Source organism: Scophthalmus maximus, chromosome 12, assembly GCF_022379125.1.
Source record: "Scophthalmus maximus strain ysfricsl-2021 chromosome 12, ASM2237912v1, whole genome shotgun sequence".
Taxonomy (NCBI): domain Eukaryota; kingdom Metazoa; phylum Chordata; class Actinopteri; order Pleuronectiformes; family Scophthalmidae; genus Scophthalmus; species Scophthalmus maximus.
Genome location: NC_061526.1, coordinates 19,810,558 through 19,833,819, shown reverse-complemented (window position 1 = coordinate 19,833,819; position 23,262 = coordinate 19,810,558). Strand labels below are relative to the sequence as shown.

Sequence of the window (23,262 nt, the reverse complement as noted above, 5' to 3'; positions counted from 1 at the left end):
TATTTAAATTACATTTCCAGCTATTGCCAAAAACATAGTCCGTTCTGCAAGGCGTTATTGTTGTCTTCATCATGTCTCAAAGGTGACGATGCACACACACACGCCGGTTGTGTGCACAGCTCCTCGCGTGGACACACACGTGCCGTGCATGATGGAGATGGGAGCGAGGGTTGGGCATAAGGCATCATGGAACCAGGACACACTCCTTCAGAATACTGATGAGATGCAGTGCGGATTCCTTTTCATGCGAAAGTCAGACACATACTCGGTCACACACGCCCGCATCAGACGCGACCTCCACCTTTGTGATCTCCATCGCGACTTGCTCTCTCTTGCATTTATCACTTATGCACTTTGACACAAAGTCCTTTCTGTCAAATGAATGGCGACTAAACTAAAGGCTGTAGTCTCCTACAGTGAGATAGCAGAGAAGAAGAGCGTCTCACTCCGGCTATTCACCAAAGTATAAAAGACCTTTCACCGCTGAAGTCTCGTTGAATTTGGTTTGAATGGATAATATTGGTGGTAATATTTAACAATCTCATAGAAGTTGTTCTCACCAGATGTATCATTTTTTAAATCCTGAAAATGTTTCCTATACCACGACAGTAGTGTGTTACAGAGGATGAATAAATAATAATATCTGAGTAGTGATGTATCTGCATTTTTCATCAACTACAATAAATCTCCGGCCTCTCATTCATTCTTAAAAAATGTAAAAAAGATATAACCGGGTTTCTGTGTTTACCTCTTGACCACAGTTGCTTCGTACACCCAAGAGGACCTGTGAAGAAAAATCCTGCAGTAGTTATGCAAAAATGTATTGACTGAGATAAATGAAGACACTGCTCAGTATGCAGCAATAAGAAGTTTACTTTCTCCTTTCTTCCACAGATCTTGATATCTGTCTTCCCTGGTATCCGCAATATGTTTCCCACACGGAAAAAAGTTTTCAGAAACTGAAGTTGAAACGCTGATTATCACTAAACGGTCAAACTTTGGTGCTACAATTTGTTTACAGCATTCATACATGCCGAGCACTGGGTGGACGGGGAATGTTGAAGTTCACATTTGGACTCATTCATTCATTAATTCAGTCATTAGATGATAAAATCACCTGCAGTAGAAAGAAGAGGAGATGTACTGGATGCAACAGTGTCTGTTATCATGAAGGCGGAAATGATAGTCAATCAAAAAGTCAAAATCATACGCGTGTTTGTTGGTTTAGATTGTTTTTCAGTGCCTGTGAAGAAACCATCCCATTTTGGTGCCGATGCGGATTAAGGGGCGGATCCGGGAATTTTTCTTTCACTTTCTAGACGATCGTGTGTCGGATCGTTCCGCCGCAGCGGAGGTATACGCTCTGAAAATCCCTATTCTAATTTCAAATGAGGTCTCAGAAGCAGCCCAGAAAATGTTTTGTTCTGTCCCACAATTTAAAGCAAATTCACCGTCTAAATGAGTTTTTGGTGGCCTTCTTTTTTTTAGTTTAGGCAGGGTGTGGGTTGAATTTCGAGTTTGTCATTGTAACCGAATCTCCAGCTTTTTTGCCTAATTTGTAGACGTCGCTTTACATTATTGGTTCCTAAGATCGGCCTATTAGACTATTCATAAAAATCGGAAGAATTTTCTTTCAAACGGATGTTTTGCTGGATTTTGTCACAGGTGTGACATTGTTTGCATGTGGTCTGATGTTTTTGCGTCTGTGTGATTTCAATCAGGAAACAGGGCTGTGCACCGTTGTGTTCAACACAGACAAGGAGCAATAAAGTAGGAAGCCATGCCGTGTGTGTGTGTGTGTGTGTGTGTGTGTGTGTGTGTGTGTGTGTGTGTGTGTGTGTGTGTGTGTGTGTGTGTGTGTGTGTGTGTGTGTGTGTGTGTGTGTGTGTGTGTGTGTGTGTGTGTGTTCAGCAGTGCATGATGGGATAGGGTTGATAAGATCTCATTTATATTTCTTGGCAGAGCATTGGTAGAGATTGAGCAGGGCGAGCGGTGTGGGGATGTTGCAGGGCGTTTGCCAGGTCGCCGAGCACACTCGCAATCCCATATTCACTGTAACCACTGATTCATTACATCACCTGCAGTCCTGTATGATCCCGGAATGAGGAAGGCGAGAGGAGCACAGAGGGGAGAGGAGGGGGAGGAGGTGGAGGAGGAAGAGGAGGAGGTGAGGGGAGACGTGACTGAAGAGAAGCAGCCCCGCTGTGTCTCTGTGACAGAGAAGAAACTAATACTTTTAAAAGCATTAAAGAAATATTGAATATCAGCAGTATGGGTCTGTTATTGTCAAAATGTTTCCTCGTTATTCCATTTTATTTCTTTTTTTCCCGTCCTCACATTTCAGGTCCCATAAAAATTGTGCAGAATTTGGGCATATGAAAAGAAATCAGACATCCCCTGTGCCGGTATGCTCAGATTTACTGGTTTCATGACCCCCCCAACCCCCCTCACCACCCCCTGCTTGCTCCCTCTATTTCTCTCAATCTTTCTATCTATCTCTCTACCCCTTCCCCTTCTCTCCCCCAAAATTCAATCTTGTATTCGCTCGTGATGGAGAGGAGCTCGGCGGGTTTATGCCAGGCGCAGTAGAATATATTAAACTGCGAGGGGAGGAAAAAAAAGAGACAGAAATAAAGAGAGTGATCTATCTGTCCTAGTTTCTCTTCATTGAATAAGCATGATTTGGTCACACATGCTGTTTTATTTACTTTTATTTTTCTTCTCCTTTCTATTGAACGCAATGCGTGGTTCAGTACAGTTTCTAGCCGAATATTGATATTGACTGGCTGAGGCTTGTTTTGGGAGGTGGGGACGGAAAAAGAGAGGGTTCTGTACGCTGTCGAGGAAAAGAAGGAGAAGACTTTCAGGTTATGTAACGTAGTCCCTGCTGCTTTGATGAAAGAGTGAGGTGTCTGGATGTGGGGATTGTTCTGGGTGTGACGACCTAAGAACGCTCTAATAGCAACAGGTCAGTCAGCGACAGACTGTGGTCGAATGTGACGGCCTGGTCAATCTTAGGGAGAAATCTTCCAGTACCTTTTGTAAAAAGGAGGAAATGTCCATCTGTCTGTCTGTGTGTCTGAGGGGTGGAGCATGACCCGGGGAAGCTTTTGCCATTCTCCTCACCATCCCCCTAACGAAAAATCATCAGAGATTCATGGATTGACCTCAAAATAGAGCCCACGAATCTCACAGGGTTAAAATGTTTGCAATGATGAAACCATTTAGCCCTTGTTAAGAATAAAAGTATACATTTGCGCCCTGTTTGAAAATATTCACTCTTTCAGCCGGATCCAGTTGGCTTCTGTCAGAACATAGTCAGAGACTAAAAAACACATTGAATTGAATAGAAAACATAACAGTTTCAAATCGCTTTTGCCAGGGACATCCGGCCTGTAAAAACAAATGAGTGACTGTGGCGTTTCTTACCTTGCCACAGCACGCACACAAAGCATTTCTTGCATCAGCACTCCTCTGAACAGGACCCCATGACGTGGCCAAATGTTGATGAATGGGCTTTTATCCTTGACTCCTGCGGTGGAGTTAGAAAAGAACACCTTGACTGAAGAGTGAAGCAGGAAGCCTGTGCGCGTTAGAGGTATTGAATTAGGTTGGCACAATACGATGCGCTCCTCGCTCTTTATTTGAATGGCAGGAAATAAGGCATGAATGAACAGGTCACTTTTGCGCGCGCGCCCCCGTCTCTCTGGCAACAAATACTTAGCTCTATAGAACCCTCTGCTGTGGAGCGGGCCAGCGGATGCAGTGACGGAGAGATGAAATGTGGGCGAGGGCGAGCGGAAGAGGAAGGGATTGAATGAGGGTGTGAAAGCGAGGCCGAAATAGGGACATGAAAAGAAGCTTCTGAATCAAGAGAAAGCCACTGGAAATCAGGTACGGGTCTGAAATGTGTTGCAGCAGATGGAGAGAGAGCGCGTGTGAATGAGAGACAGGGGGGGAAAAAGAAAGTAGAATACATACATGCATGCAAAGGCCAAATCAAACAAACTGGGGGAAACTATGGAGTTGGCTGACAGAGATGATAGATGTAGACGGGCTAGGGGGAGATGGGTAGCAGTTATTGGAGGAGAGTGCAGCCAATAACCCCCCATGGGTCTGTTGTGTCAAGTCTACGTCCACAGCCAGCAAGGCAGCAACTGTAATAGGGATTCCCCATTGACTGGTCGATGGGAGACAGGTGGGAGGCTGTGGATCTATTTCCCGAGCCCTTTCAGGAGGAGAGCACTGGCTCACACAGGCTGCATTTATCACATTTTCCAATCTTGCCATCCCCATTTCATTTTTTCCCCCTTCCTCCCTGTCATCCTGTTTCAATGTTTGCCTTCCCTTCTTTGTCCCGACACACACCCACCCACCCGTCCCTCAGCTCCCCCTCCTCATCTTTCTCTTCCCCCCTCACTCTCCCCCTTTTCAACACAGAGATGCAGCTTTGTCGAGGGCCTGTGATCAATAGCTCGTGTCTTTTGCAGCCTTGACATTACTGCGAAATAGAGGAAGCGGCGAGGAGGCAGACAATAGCTGCCGGTTGTTTTGATTCATGTGAAGAGTTGAGGGTGTCACGGGTATCTACGAAAAGGTGTCACAGCTCCGAGCTACTTCTCAGTCTGACCTAGCCGCGCTCCTGGAATCGAAACCTTTTTTCTCAACTGCATCCGTCTGAATGGATGACGATTCCCTCAAGTCCTCCGTCAGTCAAGTGTCAACGCCTGCCCACTCACTTCCGCGCTCTCAGATGTACTCCTTGTTCTTCTCCGCCTGACACAGAGACACACCTTCCTGTGTCTGTAGACACACACTTCTAGTCATTCATCTTTCATATTTGTCAGGCGCTCAAAAGCCCACAAAACTTCCAGTGCTCTCGACAACAGGGAGACGAGTCACAGCCACGCGCCGAGTCTCCCTGTTGCCGTGGCACCCAGACGCATGCTCAGAGATCTTGATTGACGCACTGGCAGTATCATGGCTGACATGACAAGACAAGTGACGGGTGACACCCAAGTCTCACGCTACTGGTGACGGAGCCTTGTGGATGAAAACACACACTCAGACTGTCTTTACTCGCCGTGACACATGCACAAATGTAGAATTTTACAGAGTGTAGATCATGTTTAGATCACGTGTCACACTCAACCCACACATTGGCAGAGACAGTTTTTTTTTGTTGCTTTCGTAATCAAAGTATCTGATGCTCATATGCACAAGCTATGCCTCAAACACACACACACACACACACACACACACACACACAATCCCATCTTCCAAATCCGTCTTTTCCACAGCTCATTTCCTCCCTCCTCTCCTCTAAAAATGACAGTGGCATATACTTCCACTCACTCGGAAGGAAAAGGAGCAGATATATCTAGTTGAGTCACAAAATTGGGTTCAAATTATATTGCTCTGTCAAGGCAGCCTTGACTTCTTCTTACCAGACCTGACATTTGGAGTGTATCTGCAGGATACCAATTTCACTCCCTTCCTTCCATTCAACACTGGGGTGACTCACTTTGTTATGTAGTTATGGAGGCACTTATGGCCTATTAGATATTATTTTACTGGCCCAATGTTTTCTGCGAGTAGAAACTAGCTCAGGTTCTCATCCGTCCTCCGGTCATAGGTAGCACATGTTATGGATTGTGGATTACTACAGTAATTGTGCCACGGCATTTGCCATAAAGTGACCTATACATACTACATTATATGACTGGATTCGATGGAATTTTCCTGATCCTTGAGGGTTATTGCAGCAGCTAAGGCTAGATGTGTTGTCTGACTTCAGTTGGCCAAAAGTAAAACAACACCTAGCCCAGATGACAGCACCTAAAGGAGGGAGCCCAAGAGAGACGGGCTAATTGAGAAAAACAGCAGATCTCCTCTTGGGTTATCCCCAATGCCACTTCCCTTAGCTTCCATTGAACTCTCTATGGTTTACATAATGCGATGATGCTGATCTTCAACTCATTAAAATTATAATAACAATCATGTTTTAGTTTTAACTGAGTGGAATTGAAAGAGACGGAGGAAAGCAAACGGAGAACATGTTTTGCAAATATCGACAGATCCCATTCGATTCCCGAACATCTCATTAATAAACCTTGAAAGTCAAAATGGGCACACAGATACACACACACGGCTGCACTTGCACGAATACACACACACACAGAGAGAAGCTTATTCTTTCCAAGGACAAAACAGAAAACAAGCTGAAGTGGTGAAAAAAAAAAATGCCTGGGCTTTGACCTGCTATTGAGAGGATGCAGGGATTTACTGTACAGCGCCGAGGCTGTAGGTTAAACCATACAAGCTTCTCGTTTGATTTTGGATCTGGTCCACATGAGAACAAACTTAGAGTTAAATAAGTAAGGGATTTAAACCATTCTTCGCGCTATTACCTTTAGATAAAATACAGACCGAGAGAAAAAGTCCCTGCACTTCATCTCCAAACCTCGAGTCCTCCTCTTCCTGCGGAAACAACCTGTTGTAGTGCAATAGCTATTCAAATGTTCCTCCGACAAGGCAGTCTCACAGGTACGGAACAAAATACTGCTAGTGACGTGTGAAAAAAAACTAAAAACGTAGCAAACCTCTCTGTTGCGCTGACTTTCACGGCCTCTCAAGATTCTGGAGGTCAAAGCTTTGAACACATTATGTAAAAAAATGTAAACAACTCCTGTTTGGCTTTGAATGCTCCTCTCTGTTTGCATCCAGCTGAGATGACAATGTCCGCCACAGTCGTGCCTTTCAACTCTCTCGGGTACGAACTTCAGCTGAGGAGAAACTGCTGAGTTGTCGAGACCAGTAAATACTGTGTGTAAGTGATGTGCGTGTGTGTGTGTGTGTGTGACTGCAGAGGAGGCAGTTGGACAGCAAGGACATGGCATGATGACAGCTAGTGGCCCTCCTGGGGATGTATAAGGGCTTCTGATCAATCTGGCCCCTGCTTGGCCCTTGGCCTCAGTTTGTCTGTGGCCCTCCCCCGACTAACGGTTGTGCCCATGGGCTGTACTGGCCAGCGCTATTGATACAAGGGCAAACACACACACACACATTCGCAAGGATACAGATGTATTATGCATACGTACATTCACACTTAAAGGCCCCTGTGTGCGTGCAGACGGAATTGGTGTTATGAATATGCATGTGCATTTTCATGATAATCATCATGTGCAAATAACAAAAACGGATAAAGCACAGCATTCCCAGCGGACTGAACTTATATGCTAAGTTATTTACACACAAACACACACACACACACACACACACACACAACTTTTACATCAGTCAGTATAAGTATATTCAAAAATTAATTGTAGATGAATCATTAACATTTGAGTTGTAACGGACTATCAAACATGTCCTTGTTATAGCCCCTGTGACCATCTATCTATCTATCTATCTATCTATCTATCTATCTATCTATCTATCTATCTATCTATCTATCTAACTATTTATCCATATAATCTTCTCTAATAGCAAGTATCATTGTTGGATCTTTTGCTTATCTTAATATCAAGTATATATTTTCTTGACTAAATGAACCCATTGAGTCTAGATGTGTGATTATGATGTAAAGGATTTTGTGCAACAGTCATGAGATGATCTACCAGTTTGTTTTGACCTCATATTTTGTCTGGCTGCAGCGCGTGATCATAGCATGGTCAACGTGTACAGTTCAGAGGTCGGTTGGATCAATAACCATGTTGTTTCCTGTCCTCGTGTGATTTTCGGCCGGTGCACAGCCGCTCTGTCTGCGGCAGATTGATCCGCAGAAAATGTGAGGTTGTCAACGACCGTGTCCATTAAAGTGGCCTGTCAGAGCCGTTGGTCTTGACACTTGTAGACCAGACGAAACCCACAGTCTTTGAATTGTTTGATTTCCAGGGGTTGCTGTGCGGTGGACAGTCGTTTGCCAATGTCTCTTCATTGATCATCCTTAGCCGGGGAGGCCCGGTGTATGAGATGTGATATCACTGAATCGATGAATAAACAGAAATCCTGTGGCTTGCTGGCAGCAAAGGTATAATGCTCTCAGTGGGTATATGCATGATATATTTGCAACTTAATCACATCCATCACATTTTCCAAAACTTGGCAGCGGCTCTGTTTGTGCACTAAATCTCTCTGGGCTTACTTTCTCATTACATTTGCTTCCCCCATTTCCACGTCTTTCCCAGGTTATGGGGCTAATTCCTCACGTCTCCTTCTATAGCGCCAATCTCCTTCCCCGGGTGTTAAATTATGGATGAAACCTACCTGACAAGGCACCGAGTTACATAAGCCTCCCCCCGTCCTCTCACCTGGATCCCAGCGGCTTCATTATTCTGTGTGAGGATCATTTGGCTGTGAGTAAGCCCTGCCCCACCACATGGGTGTCGACATTAATATTTATTAGAAAAGGCTTTTTGGAGGAAGGAGATACCGGGAAAAGAGAATAGACTGACAATAATGGAGAGTAACATAGAGAAAGAACGTGTGTGTGTGTGTGTGTGTGTGTGTGTGTGTGTATGTGTGTGAGTGTGTGTGTTGGAGAGGAAGATATACTCAGTGTATGTTTGCGTGCACGCTTGTGTGTTGCATGTGCAGGCAATTGTGAAAGGTTCAGGCCGCAGCCAAAGGTTGTGAGAGCTGGACAGTCTTGACACACAGAGGACAATACAGCCATCTGTTAGAGGCAATAGTGAACAACTGTTGTTTAAATCTTTCTTTCTTTCTACTTCTTTTTCTGTTTTTTTTGGGGGGGGGGGGTGGGGGGAAGCTAATGTGTGTTTTATCCCCAGGCTAACAGCATGTTGGGTTATTTATTCATAATTTGATAGTTTGCCAAGGGTGTACCCTATTTTTTCCTGCAGATGCTCGCACTCTCCCGGCTTTTCTCCTTCAACCATACAGCATATGGAATTAATAGAATTTGGTGTCACAAATAAAGAAAAATGTAAAGTTTTTTACGTTTACGTTTTAAGTTTTATAAAGAAGAAAAATTAGTTAAAATTGAAATGACTGCATTGCAGAATATGCTTTAAGGTCCTATAAATCTTCTTCCGACTTTAAATTATTTAACTCAGCTCATAATTTATGCATAGTTCTTCAATATATATTATCATATAGATGAATTAGTATAAATAGCATTCATTTTAAAAGTGAAATACATGTTTTTATTTTCTGCCCTGTTTTATCCGAGCAGTGTTTTTTTTTCATGAGGTATATCAGCTGACGAGTTGTCTTTGACGACCACTTCAGCATCCTCTCACCCCTGCTTCTCATTGATTCATAATCACCTCATGTAATCGTAGGATTAACCGCAGCGGCGTCTTGCTCTGACGTGTTTGCAGTGGCTCCAGACCGTTTAATCATCTAGTTGTTGTTTTGGCTCAGCGGCTCTCCGGCCAACAAATATTCAAAGCAGACCTTCTTTTAGAACTCTCCTTATGTATTTACAAGATTCAATGATTGAACAAAGAGAGTGTGTTTAGATTTTTTGTGACTGCATCCCAACCACGTGTAGGTGTTTATTTTGTTTCTGGATATACAATGGAGGTGTAGAGCGAAGCTTCTGTAACTTAAAAAAAAAAAGGTTCACACAAAACAGAAACCAGCAAAGGCTGAAGTCTCTTTCCAATATTGTTTCTCTAAGTTTAGTAATAGTTTTAGTGTCTTTTATCAATAATTATCACCCGACTGCAGTCCCCCCTCAGCTGCGGGGAGCCTTTTTGGTGTCTTTCGGCCTATTGTTTTGGTTTTCTCCAGCTCTTCTGGTTCATTGTCATCGCTCTCGTTGCCTCATATTCGGCCACAGCAGGGACCTGATTTCGGCCATAAACCTATTAAAAACCCCCACTGTGCGCTTCCTACCAGGCACCAAACAATAGACAAACAACATTTGCAATTAGTTATGGAATGTTAAAGTTATTTCAAATTAAAATTCCTTTTTTTGTAAGTTTTACTCAAGTTTTCCTCATTTATAACCTTGCTGAGAAGATTAAAAAACACCACTATTCTCCACTTGGATTCCTAAGCCTCTGAACATACTATAAATGCAAGTGATGACTCATTGGAAAGCCAAAGGGGAGCACGGCAAGGCAGCTTTTAAATTAAGTCTCTGGACCAAACTCTGGCTGCAGTATAGAACATAAAGTGGCATATACCTTAAAATTTATACAACAAATCCCATTTTATGGCGTAATATTTATATCAAAACATAAAAATCAAGCCATAAACTACTGGATGTATGTTTTTCCAGCATCATAAAATAATCATGTTGTAAACCACTATGTAATGTATTTAAAGGGATCCAAACTAATTTGTAAAACAATCTGCGCTTTTACAACCAATTTTTGAAGTGTTTACGAAAAAAAGATAGGTCATTGCGCATTATTTTGTTATACACAGAGGCATTCATCCTCGCGCGCAGATGCTGAGGCATATGGCCGACCCGAGCGACAGCCATCTTTTCTCAAGAGCGATGTGTTTGCTCTCTCCCAGCTGCTTGCTGTATCACTCTTTCCAAAAACTGTCAACAAATCGGTGCAGAATCGCCTCTTTGTGAATCGACCCTTGTCACACGGCCTTCAAACGGAGTGCCGTGAAGTCGTTCCACCACTTTGCCTGTAAGTCCTGGTCCACTTCAGTTCACCTTTAAATGTTGGCACTCAAAAACAGATGATTGCCTCTCAAAAGTTTTTCTTTTGTTTTTTCTTCTTCAGTCACAGAGGATGGCGAAAGCGCTTAGGTGTGCAGATACTGATGTGTTTTTTTGGGGAGGGTGATTAGCTAGATGATAACTTCATACCGACCAGTCAGACGTGATGTAGCTCACAGACCAGGCAGAGGAAACAAGCTTGTTCCACAGACATTTCATTAGCATCCACCTTGCAGCATTTTTTGTTTTCCGTGACGCTGATAGATGTAGTTGGGTCCAATAACCAATAATGTTCGAAGACTTGCTCAGAACTAACAAGGTACTAATGATAAAGAGTCATGTAAAAAAAATAATCTCATAATATCAGTTACACTGAAATGTCTACCAGTCTTAGCTAATATTAACCACCACGAGTTTCCGATTATACCAGACCATATGAGACTGTTGCAGCAAAACCCTGCGGTGGATTGACTTAAGCAGTTGTGCAATTCATTGCTCACGAATTCAACAATTTGTAAGATGAATAATGTTTCTTCTTTTAAAAGTTACACAGTCTTGCTTTCAGAGACCTTTTCAGCGTAATGCCATACATTGCTCTCAACCCTTAGAGCATCATATGTAAGTTAGTTCATAATTCATATGCTCATTGCTTAAATCGTTCTAGAATATATAAAAGAGCAGCACCACCTTGGGCTTTAACCTATATATATGCAATATAATGAAGGGGGATGAATATGGATTTGACACCAACCTGACAGATTGAGGTTAGACCTTAAGCTACGGCTTAGCTGAAGACTTTTGCAAAACGTGCCGTTTAATTACTAGTGTGGAATCTCATGGCTCCTGATAAAAATAGGATTGCCAATGAAGTGCTTACATTTCCGAATAGACACAGCTGTGTTACATCTCGATGTAATGTATGCTGCATATTGCATAAAATCCCTGGAGCAAGTGGGGGAATAAATGCAGCATGTACTCAAACACCTTTGCCAGGTTGAAATGAATATAAATGCAGTGTAGGTCATTGGTTCGAAGGTCCCTGTGTTGATACCTAGTGGCTTGTGTCATTGCAGCATCCAAAGCCGTCGCCGCGCGTTCTAAGCTGGTCTCTGGAAAACGTCATCCCTCGAAGCCAGCAGCCTGGAGGCCCGTAACGCTGAGAGTCTCATTAAAATAGATATAACAGGTTCGTGCCACAGGGGTTAGGGGAGCACTCGCTTTCCACTTTAGGACTTTAAACCTCCAGCGCTTCCCCGTCGCCGCTTTGGCAATGCTCGCAGGTAGCCCGGAGACACTTGTACCAGGTCTTTGACTATTGTTACCTTTTGTAACGCTGGCAAACAGTGGCAAGGCTGAGTTGAAGGCAGGCAAACTTAAAAGGCGCAGAAGATGAAAGGGTTTGTGATCGACCGGGCCTCAGTTTGAGTATTTTTTCCGATGGGACGACAATGAATCCACACGGGCAGACAATACTTTACATGACCTTTTTGGACAGACTTTAAGCACAGACACGGCTCACTCACATTGATGGAACCTAAAAAGAAGTGGGCTCTCTTCTAGCTTCTCATCATAACACCTGTGGGTGTCTTCCTGTGAGATATCCTGCACAGAGGCAAATTCCACCCTATTTATACCGGGCATAAATTACCCAGTAATTATTCCTACTTTCCTGCAGCCACCTGTGGTTCAAATGCATAGAAGTGAACTGTCACTTTGATGACTATTCCTGTCTTCTGTTCATTCTGTTCTCGTTGAGTTTGACGACGGAAGAAAGATCCATAGCAAGAAGATGTAAACATGAGTATTTAAATGATTAAAACAATTTAAGTATTATTTTTTTAAGTTTTCAACTTAAACAACTGATCATGAAAAGCCTATTTGTTTCAGCATCTTAATGTTTTCTCATGTGGATGAGAGGCAAATGTATTTGTCTTACCGAGGAGAAGCCTGATCTCTATTCATATCTCCATTTGCATATTTTCCAATGATCTCTCACACACACACGCATGCCACACACAGAGGATTGCAGAAGACTGACAATGAGTTTACTTTTTTTTCCTCATTCATCCGGTGTAAAAACTAATAAAGTTTGATATCCAGGGTGCCATGTTGTTTCTTTGACAGGATACACCTTAATTAAAAAAAATTCTGGTGCTAGTGAACACGGTGAGACGATGGTGTCACAATTCCACCGTATCATTTTATTATGCCTCTGATATCTGCATACCAGGTGTCTGTCAAAAGCCAATGATTTACACTCTGATTTATAAAATAATGTTTTCTTTATGTTGTCATTTTCAGATACTTGGTGGATGGAAGCCATTTCTACTCAAGGGCCCCTGTGAGATGACCTGGTTACTCCTCACCTTTCCTCCAGTTCCTTACCTGCTTTGCTGCCTCTCCACTATTTTGAGGTAGAGTGAACCCTTGTTAAGAATTCATCTCGGGTCCTTATCTCCATTACTTAACGATAAAAACACGCATGCATTCTGGTGACCCTACAGAAGTCCCACAGCTCCCACAGCTGTGAATCTTTTCTCCTTTTTTTTTTTCCATACGGGAGGCTCTGGATTCACATCAAAGAGCACCACTGTGCGTGACAATGGGAGCTCCACCACCATACTGAATGTGTGATATCTGATTCCAATACATTATTCAAGACTTCGCTCCTATACATATTCACCAATCTGGAGTCAATTGAGCTGCACGATGTTCCCAGCCAACCAGATGCGGGCAGCCAGAGATCAGTCACACACTGATACAATTCAATGAGAATCTGTTTGTGAAAAAGAAGAAGTTAGATGTTTTGTGTGTGTGTGTGTGTGTGTGTGTGTGTGTGTGTGTGTGTGTGTGTGTGTGTGTGTGTGTGTGTGTGTGTGTGTGTGTGTGTGTGTGTGTGTGTGTGTGTGTGTGTGTGTGTGTGTGTGTGTGTGTGTGTGTGTGTGTTGCTTTTCTCAAACTACTGGCCATGAAATATTTTCACCTTCCAAAGCTCTTAAAGTTTCACTTATGAAACTCGTTTCGTAATATGTCCTTGAAGGCATTTATCTACTGCACTCTTTGGACTGCTGTGTACAATACAAGGTGAAAAACGGAGTGGATTAATAGGCACGACATATTCCACAGGCAAATGTATGGTCTGTTATGATCCTCTTTTTTTTCTGACTGATGAGACCGTATTGTGCTCTAAAAGGAAAGGAAACGTCCCAGCCTTAAAGATATTCACCCACTTCCCCTTTGTTCCCATTTTGCAACCCGCTACCTCACACTTCAAGACGCTTGTGTATACGTGCTCCACTTCCACGGCGTGAATCAATACGCTTTGAGCCAAATGTCAGCATTGGTTAGGAAGGAGGCAGCCGGCAGAAGAGACAAAATACAGCGCCCGGACATTGATTCATTATATAAGGTGGTTTGTGACATTATACAGTGTATCTCCGGTCAAGAGTGTAAGTCTCCGAAAAGGGCACTTCTATTCATTTACCAGAAAGACAGGAAAAAACGTTGGGGTATTTTGCTGTGTGTGTTTCACCGGCCACATATCACATTCATCTAGTCATTTCCGTGTGCCTGGTTTGCAACTGGCAACTCTCAGACTTAACAGATATTGGGCCTCGGCTTATTGATTGCTCAGTGTTCGGCAGAGTTCATTAGAGCAGTACTTACTAGTGGCACCGTGTTTTGTTTGATCAAGTCATTAGCAAATAATCATTAATGTGTCTGAACATTTCCCTTTTATCTTTTGGACGGACTTATCCGAGGGAAGTCATTCAATACTTTGAGCCTGGAGAGGCTGAAGAATACGTTTAAGCTTTTTTTGTGTGTGTGTGATCAAAACTTATTATCGTCAGCGCTTGTGCATCTGCTGAGTGCCTTCTCGCTTTATAGATATTGAGCAGGTTGAGATAAAGGAAGTCGATGAAGAAGTGTTCTGAATCAAAGATTAATTAATTAGAAGCGGGGGGGAGGGGAAATGGAGGTTCCTTGTGTCGATTTTAAGCAGAGGATGAAATATATTTCATATGCTATTAGATTTTTCAAAATGGTATTTTTAACTTCGAAAATTGATTTGTTTCACCATCCTTTTCTCCCACGTCGTACACAACCCGTCGTGGATCAGCCACACGTGCAATTTCTGCTGTTTATGTGTTGAAAGCTCCTCTGAATTAATCAGTTTGCTCAGTGTATGTCGAAGGCAGACAGAGAGGAAGACCTAGACATAATTAATTGGATCTCAGTCGTAGTTGACATTGACACAGAGAAGCACTCCGCATAAATGATGTGATGTTTTACATCTGTAGTAGGATCATGCATGCATTATTGCATGTTGACTACATCAAGCCCACATTAATTGGCTTATGTCCCAAAATGACAGCATCTGGAGCGCTGTGTTGTATCAAACGCACTCACTAAGATTGGTTCTTTAATTGATTCTTCTCTCGGGCTATTTCCGTCTTCTGTCCTTTCACCGGTTCATTTGTCTGTTTTTCAGTCTTCTTCCTCTGCCGCCGCTCCCGTGCTCTCACCCCACACACCTGCTTTCTACATCTGTCTCCCTTTTCCCATCTCCAAATATTTTTTCCAGATATTCTCTCATATCCCCATTTACTCTCCTGTTTTCTCCATCACATCTTTCTCCTTTTCTGGAAAAAAAAAAAAAAGCACAGGCGGGTCTAAGTGAGCACAAGCTGCAGCCGGAGACTACGTGATTGATAAATCCCTCCTTGCCAGTGACAGGGGCCTCCTCAGCTCAAGTCACAGTACAAATCGGCTAAAAATCCCTGCTGGTGTTTATGCACAGGCCCAGTTAGTCGGTTGCTTGAAAAACTCGAGACAGTCAGAGCTGGCGAATGAATAGAAAGACGGGAAACTGAATTTTTTAGTTTTTGCATTGCTTGTTTTTAAACTAAAGAAATCATTGAGCGTCGGCTCTTTTTTTAAAATGATGCTGAGCAACAGTTTAAAATGTTTTAAAAAACTACAAAATATTAAAATTATTAGAAAGCAATCGATTGAACATTAAACAAAAGAAATAGATTTAAAATACAAATCAGTTCAAACTGGTATAAATAGAAGCTGAAAGTTTTGTGACTTGTCAAGATAAAACTGGGGCTGTCACTTTTTATTTGGAATTCGAATATTCATTCAAATGTGGGGATTTATATTCGAACTTAAATGAAAATGTACTTTACTGTCTGGAGGCAAATTAGACCGTCTGAAGTAGTTCCAGCAGAGGGCGCTAACTATCAACTTGACCTATTACATGCCACTTTGAGCCAAGATGTAAGGCATTAATGTTATTGGGATTTTTCTACGAAAATGAAGGTCACTAGCCAAAGCGTCTGCGGAGCGGAGTGTGGTCGATTTTGGGTTCTACACCATAGGCTGGTTGTCGTACAAAGCAGCAGGCTAACTCTTCTACGACGACCAATCTGACGGCTCGCCTGTTAGGGGTCCACCCAGGTGAGGCAGCGGAGGAGGCACCACTGCCTCACTTGCCTCCACCTCGTCTGACCATCTACTATTGTACGGTACAATTTAATCTTATTGAATATATGTCGAATCCGTTCAAACTTAATTTTTGCAAACAGTGAAAGCGCTAAGTATTCAGAAACGAGACACAAAGCTACCTCTTAACCGTGTGCTTGACTTGTAGAGGGCAACCACAGCCTAATATTTTTGATGGGGCATCATTAATAAAGCCGCACCCTCACAAAGAACACTGTCCATATTGAGTGAGCCCGTACCAGAACAATTGTCACGCATCCATGAACTGGCATGTTAACAGAGCGACTTCTGCTCTGCCACACAATGATAGGCTTTATGGGAAATTTAATAAGCCTCTGTCCGTGTGTTGCCCACTTGCCTTATCGCTGCCAATAGAAAAATATCCATTTGGCCTCTGACATCTTTAGAAATTATGAGTCCCTCGCTATTTATGAGCCCGTCCCTATTCTTTACCCCAGATCCTGCTACACCGCCCTCCTCCCGAATCACATCCTGACATGTTGCATCTGTCCCCCACCTCCTTTTATTCGCCTTCTTCCTCTTCCCCTCCCTTTTGCTGTACCAAACATAAGCATCAGCCATTTAGCCAGTTAAGCCGAGGGCCTCGAAGTGGGGGGCCTCTGATCTGGTTAATGATATCTTTGCTAGAACCGGGACCTGGCAGGGCCCTCTCTACTGATCTGTGATGTAGGGGGGAGGCGGCGGGTGAAGCTGGTGTAAGCAAGTGGCAGGGAAGCAGCATTTACATACTTTTGTGCCAAGATCCCATATTTAATTACCAGCCTGCCAAGATGGCGGGATCAGTTTGCGTGTTGTTCCCTTTGTGAACGCTGTGTCCTCGTGAGGCCGCTGCCTTTGCAGGAAGGGCCAATGACTCTGGCAACGGAACTGGCGTGCACGTGTAAGCGCCCGACACAGTGATGTTGTAGCTGTTGTATAATTACAAAATCCCAACAGACCCAAGCTTTCAATTTTGTTTCTTTATTTGAGTGTGGCCTTTATTTCCTTCCTTGTACGTGTCTCAACCCATTTTGTCCCCGAGTCCAATGAAAAAGTAATGAACGTCGCTTCTGCTATTTTGTCTACGAATCAACAAGCTCTACAAGATTGTCAGTTCATCAAACCAGGTCTCATTGTTTGCGTGTGACAGCAGCAGGTTTGAGTCGTTGCCTTCAGGGCAGAGGCTCTTTCGATGAAAACACACACACACACGCACGCATGTTCCCGCTCACTCTTCCCTGTGTCTCGCTCAGCTCTTTTGCTTCTGCAGTGACGCACAGAGAAAAATGTGCCCAGAATAGAACAGTTCAGTTGCGTTCTGCCACAGCCCTTCCAGGATTAATGAACTCAATTGGGCCAAAACAATCATGTTGTGTATTATATGTTACTAAACTGGCTTAAAGGGTGGTACTAGTGTTGGGCACAGGCTCAGACAGAACTGTTGAACCCAATGTTGGTCAACAAAAAAGGGGTGCAAAAACATAATTGACGGCATGAGATAAAAAGTTATTTAGAGCCAATTGTTTTTTTGCTTTTACTGTGAAACCTTAAAACTCAGTGTGATGTATGAACCACTGAATCGCTGTCCGAGGCAACACTGGGTCAGTTTCTTTAAAGTCAGTTTGCGCATTAGCTTCTATTTCCCCCAATTGTAGAAACAGTCAATCATCTTCCAACAACGCTATCTTATCTGGCTACATCCATTAAGAACAGAGAGAACAGCCACAAAACTGAAAAGAAGTTTGGATACGATCTGTGCAGCTGTGAAGGTTGTTGTAAGTCTCCTTACATGAATACAAAATGTCAGGCTGAATAAGTGAAATGAAATGTCAATTCGTTCTGATAATCAGGCTTATGTGACTTTGCACAGTCAAAGAAAATGCAGGTACCTCTTCCCCTAAGATTTGTTCTGATTCATTATCAATTAATCCGCAGATTTGTTTTTCTAGATGAATCGTTTAGACCACAGAACCTGAGAGTCGCCCATTTGAGAAGCTGAAGACAACTAAGAATTAGAAATGTCTGTTAATGTCATATCATCCTCACTTCCACATTCATATTTTAATAGTAACAATAATAAAAGTCAAAGAGAGGGATCCAATTAAACTAATTTAAATTTGCCAATTTAATTGAGGTTTAAACAGAACCGGGTGTGATTAAACAGATGCGTTAAAGTCAGTCCAGAACCCAAAGCAAAAACATTCAGGACTCCACAGATTCATACTTACCAGGAAATGTGAGGAATTGTGTCGCTCATTATTGAGTTGAATCTCTTCACTTTTCATATTTTGTATTTCATAACTGACAAGTAATTTCCTTCTGCGGAAAATATAATATAAAGGTAACATGCAATGTCCTTTACACAGAAAGTTGGTTTGCTTTTTGATGAATATTTTCTCCTACATTTTATTTCCTCTCATGAGCATTTACCTCTGTGTTGATCTCATGGTCTCCAAACTGTAAATTCACTCAATTTAGTTTTTTGTCATGCTTGACACAAACATCTAAAGATGACAGGTTTCAGAATGGAGTCTGGTATTGCAGTACCTTTATGAAAGACTCTACAGGAGGCAGTTCGCTTGATCCCAGTACATGAAAGCCCATAAAGAAATAAATGAAATGTTGACATGTTTTGTTTAAGGAAACATTCACACTTGAAGCTTCCATCCAAGCCCTGCAACTTTTCAAAAGCCCCTTGTGCTTTTCTTCTACAGGGTAATTTAAGGCTAAATCACAGGGCAGAGAAACTGCTGCCGCACTGCTCTCTGGGAGTTTGAACTCACCTAGTGATGTTGTGGTGTTTGTTTTGATTTGAAACGTGAAGGATTGCTGCGACGTCACTGATTAGGGGCGTGGCCTGACGGATAGTGTAATAAAACATTACTTAATTAAAGTATTAAGGCTTTCGAGAGCAGCGTATCAGCAGTTTTGCAGATATAATTAATTTACATACCCTTTATTGTTTTCCCTGCCATATTTCCTTCGGTGCGAAGTAATGGATACTTGTTATGTTGTCTCGCTCCAATATGATGGCAGTAGAAACAGTGATTATTGGAAACTTCAATCTGAAATTATTGGTATTGATTTCAGCCCTTTCAAAGCCACATGGGTTTAACGCTACGCTTTTTTGATTTTTTGTTTTTGTTTGTATCTTTTTATTACTCTACCGTCGTCTTTTTTTTGCATTTGAGTACTTGAATGAATGTGTATTTTTGCAGTCAGGCATGCATCATGACATTTGTCCATATCCATACCCGCTGTATACTTTTACACTGTTTGTGTTATTTAAACGTGAGCATAGGCAGATGTGATTGGGCCGGACAGGGCTGGCAGCCAGCCCCGTGTATCTTAGTTAAAGGGCAGCGTGTGCATAATGCCGGCCGCTGCGGAGTATCAGGCTCTATAATCTCTTCTGGAGCCGTGTCATCATGGCGGGGGTCAGAGTCTCCTCTCGCCGGCACGGAGGGAGAAGGAGAGCGGAGTGGAGTTGACAGTCTGGACACCGTGGGCCATGCTTGAGTGGAGCTGCAGGCCGGCCAGGCACAAGGACAAACCACACATTGCAGCACACATTAGCATTTTGAGTCTGGCGTAGCATTTAGTGCTAGAATATGATTGCATGTTTGCCCACATGTATTTGATCGGTGCTGCAGGATTAGCATCAAGAGGCCGTGTTGGCTGACCCGTGACACACCAGCACTTTTTTAAGTTTCAACATGAATCTGTAAATTTTTGCTCTCTGCAAAGTCTTACGTGGGCCTTTTGTCAAACTGCTGCACTGCTCAGGGTTGCATTGAATGGGCTACTGTTACACAGCTTACACTAAAGCTTACTGTAGCACTTGGCTCAGCGCAAAACCAAGAAGCCGCTCTTGAAATAGAACTGCAGCAACTGCAGATGTTCGTACAGTGTCGAGAGAAGGCGGCCCCCGGTTGCCATATTTGTGTTTTCTCATCTTCAGATGATTACCCCAATAAGCTGATGGTGCACTCCGCCAGACAGGTAGAAATGTACACGGAGGCAGGCTTCAACCGACACGCCTGCTCATGTACTCCGTGGAAAAACTCCCCTATTTTGCAAGTCGACAATGTGAACCGCCGCCAGAGCCGCTTGTTTTCATTCTCACTCTCACTCATCCCTCTCCTCGTTGGGAGAGCTTCTTGAAATATTCATCCCCGCCTTTTTTCCCCCTTTTACTTCTCAACTAACTTTTTGTCAGGAGAACAATTTTTAGAGGCTTCTTCTCTCTTTCTTTACAGCTTTCACTCTTGTGCTCTCCACTGCGTGGACTGTTTTGTTTGCCCCTCCAGACTTCAGCGTTCTGTTGTTGTTATCTGGGTCAGTTTGCGAGTGGAGTTTCTCTTCGGCTTGTTCTTTATTTATTTTCCCCCCCCCAAAAAACAAAAGGGGGCGTACATCTATTCTTAGCGGAACAACAGTAGCAGGGGTTGTCCTCCTTTCATTGTGCTAGGTGACATGAATATTGCAAACAAGAGGACTAACTGTGTGGGAAATGAATTAGTGCTATTTTTCCACATGAAAGGGCCCTGTCAGTCTCTGTTACACATGTGCACCTGATTCTCTTGCGCTCCTTCTCCCCCCCCCCCCCCCCCCCCCCCTCTCGCTCTCTTTCTCTTTTTCTTCAACCTCAGCATAACAAAATGAATGATGAATGTTTTATTATATTATTTCCCTGTTTCCATAGTTGCCAGGAGGTATACGCAGGAGGCATTGCGACGGTGCCTTTGTGACATTCCCCCGGGGTTCTACGGAGAATTGAAGCGTAGCAGAAAAATATTAACGCTTGCATGTTCTGTATTATTCCTCCAAACCCTGGAAGGTGAATGTGGAAGGTCACCGTTGTATACTGTATAATATAAGTACGCCTGCCACTGTCAAGGATTAAGATCCGTCCAGTGGAATTATAATAGCTGCTGTAGTGTAACACTCTCTGTGTGGTTTGTGATGTACGGAGATCGTATAGCATTATAATGTGCAAGTCAATACGGTTTGTCAAACACTTTCGCAAGTGATCGTTGACGTGTTAATTTTGTTAAGACTGAAGTGACATTTCAATCAAGGTTTTATCATCATGCCTTGTAATAACTTCTGTAGGATTACCGTAATGAAAGGTCAAACTTCAAGGTCAAACAATTTTAGATTAATTCCACGTTATTTTCAGCGTTTCACGTGTAATGAAGTTGCTCAAACTCTGCTCCCGTCCGACGCAGCTGAGCCCGGGGTGATGCTGTCCGATTGATTGCGCTTATCTACAATGCCTTTTTTTTTCCTTCCTCCTCCCTCCAACACCTTCTCCCTTATTGCCTGATTGCTTCCCCGCGCTTGATAGCGCCTATGGACTGTCAATATTTTAGTCAGAGATTAATTTCATCGCTGAATCTAGCTCTCAGCAATATGATAACATTTATAAAGCCACGCTTGACCCTGAACATGGGCAGATGAAGGGAAAGGGGGCGGGCGAGTCGGGGATGGGCATTATTGAGTCTTGCAGCTCATCACATTCACCTCAGACTTTCTCATGCTAATGGGATCTTCATCCTGTGGTTTGACAGAATGACCCACTCGTGCACGTTAACTCATTACAGCCACGTTTCTAACCAGTCCGGCCCCTGAAGTTCTTGTCGAGCCGGCGGCCGCCCGCTCCCCCCCTGCGGTTCCTATTTCACCTCTGCTTCATACCTATAAGCATAATGTTGACTTCTCTCGTTTTTCAGGGAGCATACGGACAACATCACGTTAATCCTCCGCTAAGACTGCACGGTCAATCATATTAAATCCTAATACTTTCAAGGTGACCCTGGGCATGGATTCGCTGGGCATATGGTCCAGTTTTAAGCCTTGGGACAACAGCGTGCAGAGATAGGAGGGGGAGGAGCAGCAGGAGGAGGGAGAGGAGGGGATCTATCTGCTCCTTGCGAGTTTGCCCTTTATGTGCCTTTTGTTAATTGTTTTTTCAAAATTAAGTAGCGGTTGGATTAACTCAAAGATCACACCATGTATCGGCTGACGAAAAAAACATTACAGATATTAAGCAAATAAATGAACACACCCTTCCAGCTTCAATTAGTTTGCTTTGAAATTTTGATTTTCCTCAATTAGTGCTTAATAAATGGGGTTTCAAAGAGACCTATTATAACATGAGAGTGCATGTCCAAACAATACACCCCTCCATTATTGCGCTTTGACTCGTTCATTATGGCTACATAGTGTTGTGGGCGCACTTAACCCAACACAAATGCTTTATGGCACTGCTAAGAAATATTGATTGCACAGGCACCTATACATCATTTAGTTTCATTATGGACAAATTTGTTTAAGGGGAATTGTCCATACTTGTGGAGTGTACGGCCCAGTGTGGGGTCTTTATCCCATCGCCGTGTGCGTATGATTGAAGTGTTTTTACTGTACAGCCGGAGCCCACGGCGCCTCTATTGGCTGCGACTGAAATGATACGGCGTTGCACCGTGCCATTGCTGTATTTATCGATTTCTGAACGTGATTTATGTTCATTCTACCTTATATAATCGTTAGGAGACGCTTGAATGTCCACAGCCTTTCAGGTCAGTAAATTAGTTCTGCTGGCAGGTGTCTGAGAGCTGCAAAACAAGCTGTTGGGTGTTGCGTTCCTTACACAATCGGGGAGCGTTAGTGTTGTAGTGCACAAATAGTTTTCCAAGGACACATTGTGTACGTATCAAGTCTTCACTCACATCTACATCTACAAATATGTGATCATAGTCCACAAAGGCTTTGTCCTACATCAGGGCTTATAGCCTGATCTGTGCATAGTTGTATGTAATTGACATGATCAACCAATCAGGGGGAGCCTTTCTGATTTGATCTAGAAAGAGATAGAGAACAGATACTTTGAATAAATAGAGAAAAATGGTCTCTGGATTTCATTGTGAGGCCGACAGCACTGCAATCACATTGCAACGTTCTCGACAACCATCAACAGATATGGACAGTGTTGAATCAATATTCAGTTGAAGTCATCAAAATGCTGTCCCACTTATAAATCAATCGGTGGCCTACAAAAGGCCGCCGCAGGGAGCTTCCACTGTGTGACAGTTCCCTAG

At 43.2% G+C, this 23,262-nt stretch overlaps 1 long non-coding RNA gene across 9 annotated transcripts in view; it reads left to right on the top strand.

Annotated features, from left to right (window-relative positions):
- LOC118318591 overlaps positions 1–23,262 on the top strand; it is a 175,554-nt gene that overhangs the window by 115,292 nt on the left and 37,000 nt on the right. For all 9 annotated transcript variants that reach the window (XR_004795770.2, XR_004795774.2, XR_004795771.2 and 6 more), the window contains one exon: positions 12,956–13,068. This is a non-coding gene — a long non-coding RNA (uncharacterized LOC118318591). The remainder of the gene's footprint in view (positions 1–12,955; positions 13,069–23,262) is intronic.